This window comes from Vespula vulgaris, chromosome 14 (genome assembly GCF_905475345.1).
Source record: "Vespula vulgaris chromosome 14, iyVesVulg1.1, whole genome shotgun sequence".
In the NCBI taxonomy this organism is placed as follows: domain Eukaryota; kingdom Metazoa; phylum Arthropoda; class Insecta; order Hymenoptera; family Vespidae; genus Vespula; species Vespula vulgaris.
The window spans coordinates 5,203,148-5,220,785 of record NC_066599.1 but is presented as its reverse complement, the minus strand read 5'-3'; the positions used below and the strand labels follow the sequence as shown (position 1 = coordinate 5,220,785).

The 17,638-nt window shown below is 27.1% G+C and overlaps 1 long non-coding RNA gene across 6 annotated transcripts in view; it reads right to left on the bottom strand.

Annotated features, from left to right (window-relative positions):
• The window catches only part of LOC127069129 (uncharacterized), a 46,394-nt gene that overhangs the window by 14,161 nt on the left and 14,595 nt on the right, over nt 1–17,638 (bottom strand). For 3 of the 6 annotated variants that reach the window (XR_007783369.1, XR_007783367.1, XR_007783370.1), the window contains 2 exons: nt 14,833–16,813; nt 2,989–3,603 (listed from right to left, as the gene is read on the bottom strand). This is a non-coding gene — a long non-coding RNA (uncharacterized LOC127069129). Of the gene's footprint in view, nt 1–2,524; nt 2,855–2,988; nt 3,604–4,893; nt 7,063–8,113; nt 10,049–14,832; nt 16,814–17,638 lie in introns of those variants that run through there. The other 3 variants (XR_007783365.1, XR_007783366.1, XR_007783368.1) reach the window with 3 other exon arrangements.

Below are 17,638 nucleotides of genomic sequence, written 5' to 3'. Positions count from 1 at the left end.
TGTGTATGAATAATGCATATTAATCATAATACGAATTAAATGACACGTTTAATTGAAATCCCACATTAAAATTTACATTGTACTAGATACATATACCACATAAGAACAAGAAAGCAAAATTGAATATACCAAGATACTTTATTCTTCTTCTTCTTCTTCTTCTTCATATTTTTGTTGTTGTTATTATTGTTATTATCATCCTTATTGTATTTAGAAATCTATCATAATTGAAGATATTGGGAAATAAAGATGAGATTTCTTTCTTATTCTTCATAACTGTTTTTTTTTCTTTTTCTTTTATTTTATATGAATAATAAGAAATATAAGGTATCATAATCAGATACATATGTAATCTTCTTTAATTTGAATGGGTTTTTGATATAATTGTACTTTGGAGGGCTAATGCTTCCTTATCGAATGCCTTTTTGTCAAGAGCTAACAAAGTTTCTTTTCAATTTAATCTCGATATCGTTCTTTGTTTTATTCAAATTCTCGATTCCTTTCCCCGTTTTCTTTCTCTCTCTCTCTCTTTCTCTCTCTGTATATATATTTATATATATATAATATATAATATATAATATATATAGATATCTGTATATATCTGAATCTGTATCAGAAATGAGTAACTCAGGGTTTATAAAAAAACATTATCATATACGTATTCATCTGCCTATCAATGCAAATACGACTTACACCTTGCATCGAAAAATGACAATAGTCGACTATAATTAATGAATTTCTTAGTCAGTGGTATTACATCTTACGTTGATACATTTGTTAAGAGCTTTGTTATCTACGGCCAGTTGAAAGGCATTTTAACTATTATCCGAAGTATTGAAATCTTTTATCAAAAGTCGTAACGTTAACGACAAACGAATAAAAGATTGTATTAGAGTTTATTTCCAATTTTCCAGCACGGTGGTTGCCGAAAGACTGATCTCATACGATATTCGACAGAAAGTAAATAACGTAAAGTGTATTTAGATATTTCAGCTTATATAGAAACAAATAAACATTGTAATAAGATTTGCTTTGTATACGTCAGCTAATAAATGGTATAAACATTCTCTTTTTCTTTCAGTGTAATATATATATATATATACATATATATATATATATATATATATATTAAAATTTTTATAATTTAATTAGTCAATTAATCAAAATCAAAAAATAAAAGAAAGCAACAGGAATAGAAAAATACGAGACCTCATCGAAAACTCCGTTCGTTAGGACAGACGCCCTTCCTTGAAAACAATGTACTTTCACCTCTCTCTCTCTCTTTGTCTCTTCCTCGCACTGTTTTGCTATTTTTTTCTTAATTTTTCTGTATGCACGTGTACGCGTATGTACGTAATACGTATATGCATTTTAACAAATGTAATATCGTTTGGTATCGATATATTTTATATATAGAATGATCGTCGACGATCGAACGTGATGCGTGTACCTGATCGTGACACCCTTATTTCAATATTGTAAATTTAATTTGTCAACGAGGTATAAATTCTATATTCATTTAAATACACATACATTGATATGTGTATGAATAATGCATATTAATCATAATACGCATTAAATGACACGTTTAAATAAAATCCCACATTAAAATTTACATTGTAGTAGATACATATACTACATAAGAACAAGAAAGCAAAATTGAATATAACAAGATACTTTATTCTTCTTCTTCTTCTTCTTCTTCATATTATTGTTGTTGTTATTATTGTTATTATTATCCTTATAGTATTTAGAAATCTATCATAATTGAAGATATTGGGAAATAAAGATGAGATTTCTTTCTTATTTTTCTTGACTGTTTTTTTTTCTTTTTCTTTTCTTTTATAGGAATAATAAGAAATATATGGTATCATAATCGGATACATATGTAATCGTCTTTAATTTGAATGGGTTTTTGATATAATTGTACTTTGGATGGCTGGTGTTTCCCTTATAGAGTGCCTTTTTGTCAAGAAGCTAACAAAGTTTCCTTTCAATTTAATCTCGATATCGTTCTATGTTTTATTCAAAATTCTCGATTTGTTTACCCTTCCTCTTTCTCTCTCTCTCTCTCTCTCTCTCTCTGTATTTATATATACATATATATATATATATATATATATATATATATATATATATATATATATATATATATATATCTGTATATATCTCAATCTGTATCAGAAATGAGTAACTCAGGGTTTATAAAAAAACATTATCATATACGTATTCATCTGCGTATCAATGCAAATACGACTTACACCTTGCATCGAAAAATGACAATAGTCGACTATAATTAGTGAATTTCTTAATCAGTGGTATTACATCTTACGTTGATACATTTGTGAAGAGCGTTGTTATCTACGGCCATTTGAAAGGCATTTTAACTATTAACCGAAGAATTGAAATCTTTTATCAAAATTCTTAACGTTAACGACAAACGAATAAAAGATTGTATTAGAGTTTAATTCGATATCTTCCATTGTGTCTTCCAATATAATAATGAAAAGTCTATTATCGAGAAGTAGAATCATATATCTAATTAAAAATAAACAACTAATAGATTTCGGTCCATTACAAAAATATATATACATACATTTATGCGTACACATTAAAAGTATTGCTAATAAAAAATCAATGGTATTATAGAAAACATTTCATTGTAAATTGATGCCGAATATAACAAATACCCTTCAATAATGTGTAATTTTTTCTTTTTCTACCAAGTATTAATTTCTTTTTAATCAACTTAAACATTTTTAGTTCATAATGTATCAATAACAATATCAGATATTTAATTTTGGCTCATTGCAGAAGAAAGGTTGCTCGTTACTGTCTACACAATATAATAAATCTCAAGCAATACCCAAGGAAAGACTACTATATACTTTGTGTATGTGTGCGTGGGTGTGTATATTAAGTATCTAGTTATGTACATATGTATCTATTTACAAACGTATGTTTATATGGGATCTTCCAACATTCCACCTTGGTGGTTGCCGAAAGACTGATCTCATACGATATTCGACAGAAAGTAAATAACATAAGGTGGATTTAGATATTTCAGCTTATAGAGAAACATATAAACATTGTAATAAGATTTGCTTTGTATACGTCAGCTAGTATATGGTATAAACATTCTCTTTTTCTTTCAGTGTAATAATATTATATATATATATATATATGAATATATATATATATTAAAATTTTTATAATTTAATTAGTTAATTAATCAAAATCAAAAAATAAAAGAAAGCAACAGGAATATAAAAATACGAGACCTCATCGAAAACTCCGTTTGTTAGGACAGACGTCCTTCCTCGTAAACAATGAACTTCCATCTCTCTCTCTCTCTCTCTCTTCCTCGCTCTATTTTGCTATTTTTTTCTTAATTTTTCTGTATGCACGTGTACGCGTATGTACGTAATACGTATATGCCTTTTAACAAAAGTAATATCGTTTGGTATCGATATATTTTATATATAGAAAGATCGTCGACGATCGAACGTGATGCGTGTACCTGATCGTGACACCCTTATTTCAATATTGTAAATTTAATTTGTCAACGAGGTATAAATTCTATATTCATTTAAATACACATACCTTGATATGTGTATGAATAATGCATATTAATCATAATACGCATTAAATGACACGTTTAAATGAAATCCCACATTAAAATTTACATTGTACTAGATACATATACTACATAAGAACAAGAAAGCAAAATTGAATATACCAAGATACTTTATTCTTCTTCTTCTTCTTCTTCTGCATATTATTGTTGTTGTTATTATTGTTATTATTATCCTTATTGTATTTAGAAATCTATCATAATTGAAGATATTGGGAAATAAAGATGAGATTTCTTTCTTATTCTTCTTATCTGTTTTTTTTTTCTTTTTCTTTTCTTTTATATGAGTAATAAGAAATATAAGGTATCATAATCAGATACATATGTAATCTTCTTTAATTTGAATGGGTTTTTGATATAATTGTACTTTGGACGTCTAATGCTTCCTTATCGAATGCCTTTTTGTCAAGAGCTAACAAAGTTTCTTTTCAATTTAATCTCGATATCGTTCTTTGTTTTATTCAAATTCTCGATTCGTTTACCCTTTCTTTCTCTCTCTCTCTCTCTCTCTCTGTATATATATATACATATTATATATAATATATATATATATATATATATCTGTATATATCTCAATCTGTATCAGAAATAAACTCAGGGTTTATAAAAAAACATTATCATATACATATTCATATACGCCTCAATGCAATTACGACTTACATCTTGCATCGAAAAATGACAATAGTCGACTATAATTAGTGAATTTCTTAATCAGTGGTATTACATCTTACGTTGATACATTTGTGAAGAGTTTTGTTATCTACGGCCAGTTGAAAGGCATTTTAACTATTAACCGAAGTATTGAAATCTTTTATCAAAAGTCTTAACGTTAACGACAAACGAATAAAAGATTGTATTAGAGTTTAATTCGATATCTTCCATTGTATCTTCCAATATAATAATGTAAAGTTTATTAACGAGAAGTAGAATCATATATCTAATTAAAAATAAACAACTAATAGATTTCGTTCCATTACACAAATGTATATACATACATTTATGCGTACACATTAAAAGTATTGCTAATAAAAAATCAATGGAATTATAGAAAACATTTCATTGTAAATTGATGCCGACAATAACAAATACCCTTCAATAATGTGTAATTTTTTCTTTTTCTATTAAGTATTAATTTCTTTGTTAATCAATTTAAACATTTTTAGTTCATAATGAATTCTATCAATAACAATATCAGATATTTAATTTTGGCTCATTGCAGAAGAAAGGTTGCTCATTACTGTCTACACAATATAATAAACCTCAAGCAATACCCAAGGAAAGACTACTATATACTTTGTGTATGTGTGCGTGGGTGTGTATATTATGTATCTAGTTATGTACATATGTATCTATTTACAAACGTATGTTTATATGGGATCTTCCAACATTCCACCTTGGTGGTTGCCGAAAGACTGATCTCATACGATATTCGACAGAAAGTACATAACATAAGGTGTATTTAGATATTTCACCTTATATAAAAACATATAAACATTGTAATAATTTTTGCTTTGTATATGTCAGCTAGTAAATGGTATAAACATTCTCTTTTTCTTTCAGTGTAATAATATTATATATATATATATATATATATATATATATTAAAATTTTTATAATTTAATTAGTTAATTAATCAAAATCAAAAAATAAAAGAAAGCAACAGGAATAGAAAAATACGAGACCTCATCGAAAACTCCGTTTGTTAGAAAACAATGTACTTTCATCTCTCTCTCTCTCTCTCTCTCTCTTCCTCGCTCTGTTTTGCTATTTTTTTCTTAATTTTTCTGTATGCACGTGTACGCGTATGTACGTAATACGTATATGCATTTTAACAAATGTAATATCGTTTGGTATCGATATATTTTATATATAGAAAGATCGTCGACGATCGAACGTGATGCGTGTACCTGATCGTGACACCCTTATTTCAATATTGTAAATTTAATTTGTCAACGAGGTATAAATTCTATATTCATTTAAATACACATACCTTGATATGTGTATGAATAATGCATATTAATCATAATACGCATTAAATGACACGTTTAAATGAAATCCCACATTAAAATTTACATTGTACTAGATACATATACTACATAAGAACAAGAAAGCAAAATTGAATATACCAAGATACTTTATTCTTCTTCTTCTTCTTCTTCTGCATATTATTGTTGTTGTTATTATTGTTATTATTATCCTTATTGTATTTAGAAATCTATCATAATTGAAGATATTGGGAAATAAAGATGAGATTTCTTTCTTATTCTTCTTATCTGTTTTTTTTTTCTTTTTCTTTTCTTTTATATGAATAATAAGAAATATAAGGTATCATAATCAGATACATATGTAATCTTCTTTAATTTGAATGGGTTTTTGATATAATTGTACTTTGGACGCCTAATGCTTCCTTATCGAATGCCTTTTTGTCAAGAGCTAACAAAGTTTCTTTTCAATTTAATCTCGATATCGTTCTTTGTTTTATTCAAATTCTCGATTCGTTTACCCTTTCTTTCTCTCTCTCTCTCTCTCTCTCTGTATATATATATACATATTATATATAATATATATATATATATATATATATCTGTATATATCTCAATCTGTATCAGAAATAAACTCAGGGTTTATAAAAAAACATTATCATATACGTATTCATCTGCGTATCAATGCAAATACGACTTACATCTTGCATCGAAAAATGACAATAGTCGACTATAATTAGTGAATTTCTTAATCAGTGGTATTACATCTTACGTTGATACATTTGTGAAGAGCTTTGTTATCTACGGCCAGTTGAAAGGCATTTTAACTATTAACCGAAGTATTGAAATCTTTTATCAAAAGTCTTAACGTTAACGACAAACGAATAAAAGATTGTATTAGAGTTTAATTCGATATCTTCCATTGTATCTTCCAATATAATAATGTAAAGTTTATTAACGAGAAGTAGAATCATATATATAATTAAAAATAAACAACTAATAGATTTCGTTCCATTACAAAGATATATATACATACATTTATGCGTACACATTAAAAGTATTGCTAATAAAAAATCAATAGGATTATAGAAAACATTTCATTGTAAATTGATGCCGAAAATAACAAATACCCTTCAATAATGTGTAATTTTTTCTTTTTCTATCAAGTATTAATTTCTTTTTAATCAATTTAAACATTTTTAGTTCATAATGTATCAATAACAATATCAGATATTTAATTTTGGCTCATTGCAGAACAAAGGTTGCTCGTTACTGTCCATACAATATAAGAAAATCTCAAGCAATACCCAAGAGAAAGACTACTGTATACTTTGTGTATGTGTGTGTGGGTGTGTATATTATGTATCTAGTTACGTACATATGTACATATACACATATGTATCTATTTACAAATGTATGTTTGTATGGGATCTTCCAACATTCCACCTCGGTGGTTGCCGAAAGACTGATCTCATACGATATTCGACAGAAAGTAAATAACATAAGTTGTATTTAGATATTTCAGCTTATATAGAAACAAATAGACATTGTAATAAGATTTGCTTTCTATACGTCAGGTAATAAATGCTATAAACATTCTCTTTTTCTTTCAGTGTAATATATAAATATATATATATATATATATATATATATATATATATATATTAAAATTTTTATAATTTAATTAGTCAATTAATCAAAATCAAAAAATAAAAGAAAGCAACAGGAATAGAAAAATACGAGACCTCATCGAATACTCCGTTCGTTAGGACAGACGTCCTTCCTCGTAAACAATGAACTTTCATCTCTCTCTCTCTCTCTCTCTTCCTCGCTCTATTTTGCTATTTTTTTCTTAATTTTTTTGTATGCACGTGTACGCGTATGTACGTAATACGTATATGCCTTTCAACAAATGTAATATCGTTTGGTATCGATATATTTTATATATAGAAAGATCGTCGACGATCGAACGTGATGCGTGTACCTGATCGTGACACCCTTATTTCAATATTGTAAATTTAATTTGTCAACGAGGTATAAATTCTATATTCATTTAAATACACATACATTGATATGTGTATGAATAATGCATATTAATCATAATACGCATTAAATGACACATTTAAATAAAATCCCACATTAAAATTTACATTGTACTAGATACATATACTACATAAGAACAAGAAAGCAAAATTGAATATACCAAGATACTTTATTCTTCTTCTTCTTCTTCTTCTGACTATTATTGTTGTTGTTATTATTGTTATTATTATCCTTATTGTATTTAGAAATCTATCATAATTGAAGATATTGGGAAATAAAGATGAGATTTCTTTCTTATTCTTCTTAACTGTTTTTTTTTTTCTTTTTCTTTTCTTTTATATGAATAATAAGAAATATAAGGTATCATAATCAGATACATATGTAATCTTCTTTAATTTGAATGGGTTTTTGATATAATTGTACTTTGGACGCCTAATGCTTCCTTATCGAATACCTTTTTGTCAAGAGCTAACAAAGTTTCTTTTCAATTTAATCTCGATATCGTTCTTTGTTTTATTCAAATTCTCGATTCGTTTACCCTTTCTTTCTCTCTCTCTCTCTCTCTCTCTGTATATATATATACATATTATATATAATATATATATATATATATATCTGTATATATCTCAATCTGTATCAGAAATAAACTCAGGGTTTATAAAAAAACATTATCATATACGTATTCATCTGCGTATCAATGCAAATACGACTTACATCTTGCATCGAAAAATGACAATAGTCGACTATAATTAGTGAATTTCTTAATCAGTGGTATTACATCTTACGTTGATACATTTGTGAAGAGCTTTGTTATCTACGGCCAGTTGAAAGGCACTTTAACTATTAACCGAGGTATTGAAATCTTTTATGAAAAGTCTTAACGTTACCGACAAACGAATAAAAGATTGTATTAGAGTTTAATTCGATATCTTCCATTGTATCTTCCAATATAATAATGTAAAGTTTATTAACGAGAAGTAGAATCATATATCTAATTAAAAATAAACAACTAATAGATTTCGTTCCATTACAAAGATATATATACATACATTTATGCGTACACATTAAAAGTATTGCTAATAAAAAATCAATAGGATTATAGAAAACATTTCATTGTAAATTGATGCCGAAAATAACAAATACCCTTCAATAATGTGTAATTTTTTCTTTTTCTATCAAGTATTAATTTCTATTTAATCAATTTAAACATTTTTAGTTCATAATGAATTCTATCAATAACAATATCAGATATTTAAGTTTGGCTCATTGCAGAAGAAAGGTTGCTCGTTACTGTCTACACAATATAATAAATCTCAAGCAATACCCAAGGAAAGACTACTATATACTTTGTGTATGTGTGCGTGGGTGTGTATATTATGTATCTAGTTATGTACATATGTATCTATTTACAAACGTATGTTTATATGGGATCTTCCAACATTCCACCTTGGTGGTTGCCGAAAGACTGATCTCATACGATATTCGACAGAAAGTAAATAACATAAGGTGGATTTAGATATTTCAGCTTATAGAGAAACATATAAACATTGTAATAAGATTTGCTTTGTATACGTCAGCTAGTATATGGTATAAACATTCTCTGTTTCTTTCAGTGTAATAATATTATATATATATATATATATGAATATATATATATATTAAAATTTTTATAATTTAATTAGTTAATTAATCAAAATCAAAAAATAAAAGAAAGCAACAGGAATATAAAAATACGAGACCTCATCGAAAACTCCGTTTGTTAGGACAGACGTCCTTCCTCGTAAACAATGAACTTCCATCTCTCTCTCTCTCTCTCTCTTCCTCGCTCTATTTTGCTATTTTTTTCTTAATTTTTCTGTATGCACGTGTACGCGTATGTACGTAATACGTATATGCCTTTTAACAAATGTAATATCGTTTGGTATCGATATATTTTATATATAGAAAGATCGTCGACGATCGAACGTGATGCGTGTACCTGATCGTGACACCCTTATTTCAATATTGTAAATTTAATTTGTCAACGAGGTATAAACTCTATATTCATTTAAATACACATACATTGATATGTGTATGAATAATGCATATTAATCATAATACGCATTAAATGACACGTTTAAATGAAATCCCACATTAAAATTTACATTGTACTAGATACATATACTACATAAGAACAAGAAAGCCAAATTGAATATACCAAGATACTTTATTCTTCTTCTTCTTCTTCTTCTTCATATTTTTGTTGTTGTTATTATTGTTATTATTATCCTTATTGTATTTAGAAATCTATCATAATTGAAGATATTGGGAAATAAAGATGAGATTTCTTTCTTATTCTTCATAACTGTTTTTTTTTCTTTTTCTTTTATTTTATATGAATAATAAGAAATATAAGATATCATAATCAGATACATATGTAATCTTCTTTAATTTGAATGGGTTTTTGATATAATTGTACTTTGGAGGGCTAATGCTTCCTTATCGAATGCCTTTTTGTCAAGAGCTAACAAAGTTTCTTTTCAATTTAATCTCGATATCGTTCTTTGTTTCATTCAAATTCTCGATTCGTTTACCCTTTCTTTCTCTCTCTCTCTCTCTCTCTCTCTGTATATATATATACATATTATATATAATATATAATACATATATATATCTGTATATATCTGAATCTGTATCAGAAATGAGTAACTCAGGGTTTATAAAAAAACATTATCATATACGTATTCATGTACGTATCAATGCAATTACAACTTACATTTTGCATCGAAAAATGACAATAGTCGACTCTAATTAGTGAATTTCTTAATCACTGGTATTACATCTTACGTTGATACATTTGTGAAGAGCTTTGTTATCTACGGCCAGTTGAAACGCATTTTAACTATTAACCGAAGTATCGAAATCATTTATCAAAACTCGTAACTTTAACGACAAACGATTAAAAGATTGTATTAGAGTTTATTTCAATATCTTCCAATGTATCTTCCAATATAATAATGTAAAGTTTATTAACGAGAAGTAGAATCATATATCTAATTAAAAATGAACAACTAATAGATTTCGTTCCATTACAAAAATATATATACATACATTTATGCGTACACATTAAAAGTATTGCTAATAAAAAATCAATGGAATTATAGAAAACATTTCATTGTAAATTGATGCCGAAAATAACAAATACCCTTCAATAATGTGTAATTTTTTCTTTTTCTATCAAGCATTAATTCCTTTTTTAATCAATATAAGCATTTTTATTTCATAATGAATTCTATCAATAACAATATCAGATATTTAATTTTGGCTCATTGCAGAACAAAGGTTGCTCGTTACTGTCTATACAATATAATAAAATCTCAAGCAATACCCAAGAGAAAGACTACTATATACTTTGTGTATGAGTGTGAGGGTGTGTATATTGTGTCTAGTTATGTACATATGTACATATATACATATCTATCTATTTACAAACGTATGTTCATACGGGATCTTTCAAGTTTCCAACTCAGTGGTTGCCGAAAGACTGATCTCATACGATATTCGACCAAAATTAAATAAGATAAGGTGTATTTAGATACTTCAGCTTATATAGAAACATATAAACATTGTAATAAGATTTGCTTTGTATACGTCAGCTAGTAAATGGTATAAACATTATCTTTTTCTTTCAGGGTAATAATATTATATATATATATATATATATATATATATATATATTAAAATTTTTATAATTTAATTAGTTAATTAATCAAAATCAAAAAATAAAAGAAAGCAACAGGAATAGAAAAATACGAGACCTCATCGAAAACTCCGTTTGTTAGGACAGACGTCCTTCCTCGTAAACAATGAACTTTCATCTCTCTCTTTCTCTCTCTTCCTCGCTCTATTTTGCTATTTTTTTCTTAATTTTTCTGTATGCACGTGTACGCGTATGTACGTAATACGTATATGCCTTTTAACAAATGTAATATCGTTTGGTATCGATATATTTTATATATAGAAAGATCGTCGACGATCGAACGTGATGCGTGTACCTGATCGTGACACCCTTATTTCAATATTGTAAATTTAATTTGTCAACGAGGTATAAACTCTATATTCATTTAAATACACATACATTGATATGTGTATGAATAATGCATATTAATCATAATACGAATTAAATGACACGTTTAATTGAAATCCCACATTAAAATTTACATTGTACTAGATACATATACCACATAAGAACAAGAAAGCAAAATTGAATATACCAAGATACTTTATTCTTCTTCTTCTTTTTCATATTATTGTTGTTATTGTTGTTCTTATTATTGTTATTATTATTCTTATTGTCTTTAGAAATCAATCATAATTGAAGATATTGGGAAATAAAGATGAGATTTCTTTCTTAATCTTCTTAACTGTTTTTTTTCTTCTTTTTTTCTTTTATATGAATAATAAGAAGTATAAGGTATCATAATCGGAAACCTATGTAATCGTCTTTCATTTGAATGGGTCTTTGATATAATTGTACTTTGGATAGCTGATCTTTCCTAATCCAGTGCCTCTTTGTCAAGATCTAACAAAGTTTCTTTTCAATTTAATCTCGATATCGTTCTTTGTTCTATTCAAATTCTCGATTCCTTTACCCTTTTTCTTTCTCTCTCTCACACACTCTCACTCTCTGTATATACATTAATATATATATATATATATATATATATATATATATTATTTTATACGTATATATCTGAATCTGTATCAGAAATGAGTAACTCAGTGTTTATAAAAAAACATTATCATATACGTATTTATCCCCGTATCAATGCAAATACGACTTACATCTTGCATTGAAAAATGACAATAGCCGACTATAATTAGTGAATTTCTTAATCAGTGGTATTACATCTTATGTTGATACATTTGTGAAGAGCTTTGTTATCTACGGCCAGTTGAAAGGCATTTTAACTATTAACCGAAGTATTGAAATCTTTTATCAAAAGTCGTAACGTTAACGACAAACGAATAAAAGATTGTATTAGAGTTTATTTCCAATTTTCCAGCTCGGTGGTTGCCGAAAGACTGATCTCATACGATATTCGATAGAAATTAAATAACATAAGTTGTATTTAGATATTTCAGCTTATATAGAAACATATAAACATTGTAATAAGATTTGCTTTGTATACGTCAGCTAGTAAATGGTATAAACATTCTCTTTTTCTTTCAGTGTAATAATATTATATATATATATATATATATATTTAAATTTTTATAATTTAATTAGTTAATTAATCAAAATCAAAAAAAAAAAGAAAGGAACAGGAATAGAAAAATACGAAACCTCATCGAAAACTCCGTTTGTTAGGACAGACGTCCTTCCTCGTAAACAATGAACTTTCATCTCTCTCTTTCTCTCTCTTCCTCGCTCTATTTTGCTATTTTTTTCTTAATTTTTCTGTATGCACGTGTACGCGTATGTACGTAATACGTATATGCCTTTTAACAAATATAATATCGTTTGGTATCGATATATTTTATATATAGAAAGATCGTCGACGATCGAACGTGATGCGTGTACCTGATCGTGACACCCTTATTTCAATATTGTAAATTTAATTTGTCAACGAGGTATAAACTCTATATTCATTTAAATACACATACATTGATATGTGTATGAATAATGCATATTAATCATAATACGAATTAAATGACACGTTTAATTGAAATCCCACATTAAAATTTACATTGTACTAGATACATATACCACATAAGAACAAGAAAGCAAAATTGAATATACCAAGATACTTTATTCTTCTTCTTCTTTTTCATATTATTGTTGTTATTGTTGTTCTTATTATTGTTATTATTATTCTTATTGTCTTTAGAAATCAATCATAATTGAAGATATTGGAAAATAAAGATGAGATTTCTTTCTTAATCTTCTTAACTGTTTTTTTTCTTCTTCTTTTCTTTTATATGAATAATAAGAAGATTAAGGTATCATAATCGGAAACCTATGTAATCGTCTTTCATTTGAATGGGTCTTTGATATAATTGTACTTTGGATAGCTGATCTTTCCTAATCCAGTGCCTCTTTGTCAAGATCTAACAAAGTTTCTTTTCAATTTAATCTCGATATCGTTCTTTGTTCTATTCAAATTCTCGATTCCTTTACCCTTTTTCTTTCTCTCTCTCACACACTCTCACTCTCTGTATATACATTAATATATATATATATATATATATATATATATATATATATTATTTTATACGTATATATCTGAATCTGTATCAGAAATGAGTAACTCAGGGTTTATAAAAAAACATTATCATATACGTATTTATCCCCGTATCAATGCAAATACGACTTACATCTTGCATTGAAAAATGACAATAGCCGACTATAATTAGTGAATTTCTTAATCAGTGGTATTACATCTTATGTTGATACATTTGTGAAGAGCTTTGTTATCTACGGCCAGTTGAAAGGCATTTTAACTATTAACCGAAGTATTGAAATCTTTTATCAAAAGTCGTAACGTTAACGACAAACGAATAAAAGATTGTATTAGAGTTTATTTCCAATTTTCCAGCTCGGTGGTTGCCGAAAGACTGATCTCATACGATATTCGATAGAAAGTAAATAACATAAGTTGTATTTAGATATTTCAGCTTATATAGAAACATATAAACATTGTAATAAGATTTGCTTTGTATACGTCAGCTAGTAAATGGTATAAACATTCTCTTTTTCTTTCAGTGTAATAATATTATATATATATATATATATTTAAATTTTTATAATTTAATTAGTTAATTAATCAAAATCAAAAAAAAAAAGAAAGGAACAGGAATAGAAAAATACGAAACCTCATCGAAAACTCCGTTTGTTAGGACAGACGTCCTTCCTCGTAAACAATGAACTTTCATATCTCTCTCTCTCTCTTCCTCGCTCTATTTTGCTATTTTTTTCTTAATTTTTCTGTATGCACGTGTACGCGTATGTACGTAATACGTATATGCCTTTTAACAAATGTAATATCGTTTGGTATCGATATATTTTATATATAGAAAGATCGTCGACGATCGAACGTGATGCGTGTACCTGATCGTGACACCCTTATTTCAATCTTGTAAATTTAATTTGTCAACGAGGTATAAATTCTATATTCATTTAAATACACATACATTGATATGTGTATGAATAATGCATATAAATCATAATACGCATTAAATGACACGTTTAAATAAAATCCCACATTAAAATTTACATTGTACTAGCTACATATACCACATAAGAACAAGAAAGCAAAATTGAATATACCAAGATACTTTGTTCTTCTTCTTCTTCTTCATATTATTGTTGTTATTATTATTGTTATTATTATTCTTATTGTCTTTATAAATCAATCATAATTGAAGATATTGGGAAATAAACATGAAATTTCTTTCTTAATCTTCTTAACTGTTTTTTTTCTTCTTCTTTTCTTTTATATGAATAATAAGAAGTATAAGGTATCATAATAGGATACCTATGTATCGTCTTTCATTTGAATAGGTCTTTGATATAATTGTACTTTGGACGGCTAATGCTTCCTTATCGAATGCCTTTTTGTCAAGAGCTAACAAAGTTTCTTTTCAATTTAATCTCGATATCGTTCTTTGTTTCATTCAAATTCTCGATTCGTTTACCATTTCTTTCTCTCTCTCTCTCACTCTCTCTCTGTATATATATATACATATTATATATAATATATAATACATATATATATCTGTATATATCTGAATCTGTATCAGAAATGAGTAACTCAGGGTTTATAAAAAAACATTATCATATACGTATTCATGTACGTATCAATGCAATTACAACTTACATTTTGCATCGAGAAATGACAATAGTCGACTCTAATTAGTGAATTTCTTAATCACTGGTATTACATCTTACGTTGATACATTTGTGAAGAGCTTTGTTATCTACGGCCAGTTGAAACGCATTTTAACTATTAACGGAAGTATCGAAATCATTTATCAAAACTCGTAACTTTAACGACAAACGAATAAAAGATTGTATTAGAGTTTATTTCAATATCTTCCAATGTATCTTCCAATATAATAATGTAAAGTTTATTAACGAGAAGTAGAATCATATATCTAATTAAAAATAAACAACTAATAGATTGCGTTCCATTACAAAAATATATATACATACATTTATGCGTACACATTAAAAGTATTGCTAATAAAAAATCAATGGAATTATAGAAAACATTTCATTGTAAATTGATGCCGAAAATAACAAATACCCTTCAATAATGTGTAATTTTTTCTTTTTCTATCAAGCATTAATTCCTTTTTTAATCAATATAAGCATTTTTAGTTCATAATGAATTCTATAAATAACAATATCAGATATTTAATTTTGGCTCATTGCAGAACAAAGGTTGCTCGTTACTGTCTATACAATATAATAAAATCTCAAGCAATACCCAAGAGAAAGACTACTATATACTTTGTGTATGAGTGTGTGGGTGTGTATATTGTGTCTAGTTATGTACATATGTACATATATACATATCTATCTATTTACAAACGTATGTTTAAACGGGATCTTTCAAGTTTCCAACTCGGTGGTTGCCGAAAGACTGATCTCATACGATATTCGACAGAAAGTAAATAACATAAGTTGTATTTAGATATTTCAGCTTATATAGAAACATATAAACATTGTAATAAGATTTGCTTTGTATACGTCAGCTAGTAAATGGTATAAACATTCTCTTTTTCTTTCAGTGTGATAATATTATATATATATATATGTATATATATATATATATATATATATATATATATTAAAATTTTAATAATTTAATTAGTTAAATAATCAAAATCAAAAAATAAAAGAAAGCAACAGGAATAGAAAAATACGAGACCTCATCGAAAACTCCGTTTGTTAGGACAGACATCCTTCCTCGTAAACAATGAACTTTCATCTCTCTCTCTCTCTCTCTCTTCCTCGCTCTATTTTGCTATTTTTTTCTTAATTTTTCTGTATGCACGTGTACACGTATGAACGTAATACGTATATGCCTTTTAACAAATGTAATATCGTTTGGTATCGATATATTTTATATATAGAAAGATCGTCGACGATCGAACGTGATGCGTGTACCTGATCGTGACACCCTTATTTCAATCTTGTAAATTTAATTTGTCAACGAGGTATGAATTCTATATTCATTTAAATATACATACATTCATATGTGTATGAATAATAAATATTAATCATAATACGCATTAAATGACACGTTTAAATGAAATCCCACATTAAAATTTACATTGTACTAGATACATATACTACATAAGAACAAGAAAGCAAAATTGAATATACCAAGATACTTTATTCTTCTTCTTCTTCTTCTTCATATTATTGTTGTTGTTATTATTGTTATTATTATCCTTATTGTATTTAGAAATCAATCATAATTGAAGATATTGGGAAATAAACATGAAATTTCTTTCTTAATCTTCTTAACTGTTTTTTTTCTTCTTCTTTTCTTTTATATGAATAATAAGAAGTATAAGGTATCATAATAGGATACCTATGTAATCGTTTTTCCTTTGAATAGGTCTTTGATATAATTGTACTTTGGATGGCTGACGTTTCCCTTATAGAGTGCCTTTTTGTCAAGAAGCTAACAAAGTTTCCTTTCAATTTGATCTCGATATCGTTCTATGTTTTATTCAAAATTCTCGATTCGTTTACCCTTCCTCTTTCTCTCACTCTCTCTCTCTCTCTCTGTATTTATATATACATAATATATAATATATAATATATATATATATATCTGTATATATCTCAATCTGTATCAGGAATGAGTAACTCAGGTTTTATAAAAAAAACATTATCATATACGTATTCATCTGCGTATCAATGCAAATACGACTTACATCTTGCATCGAAGAATGACAATAGTCGACTATAATTAGTGAATTT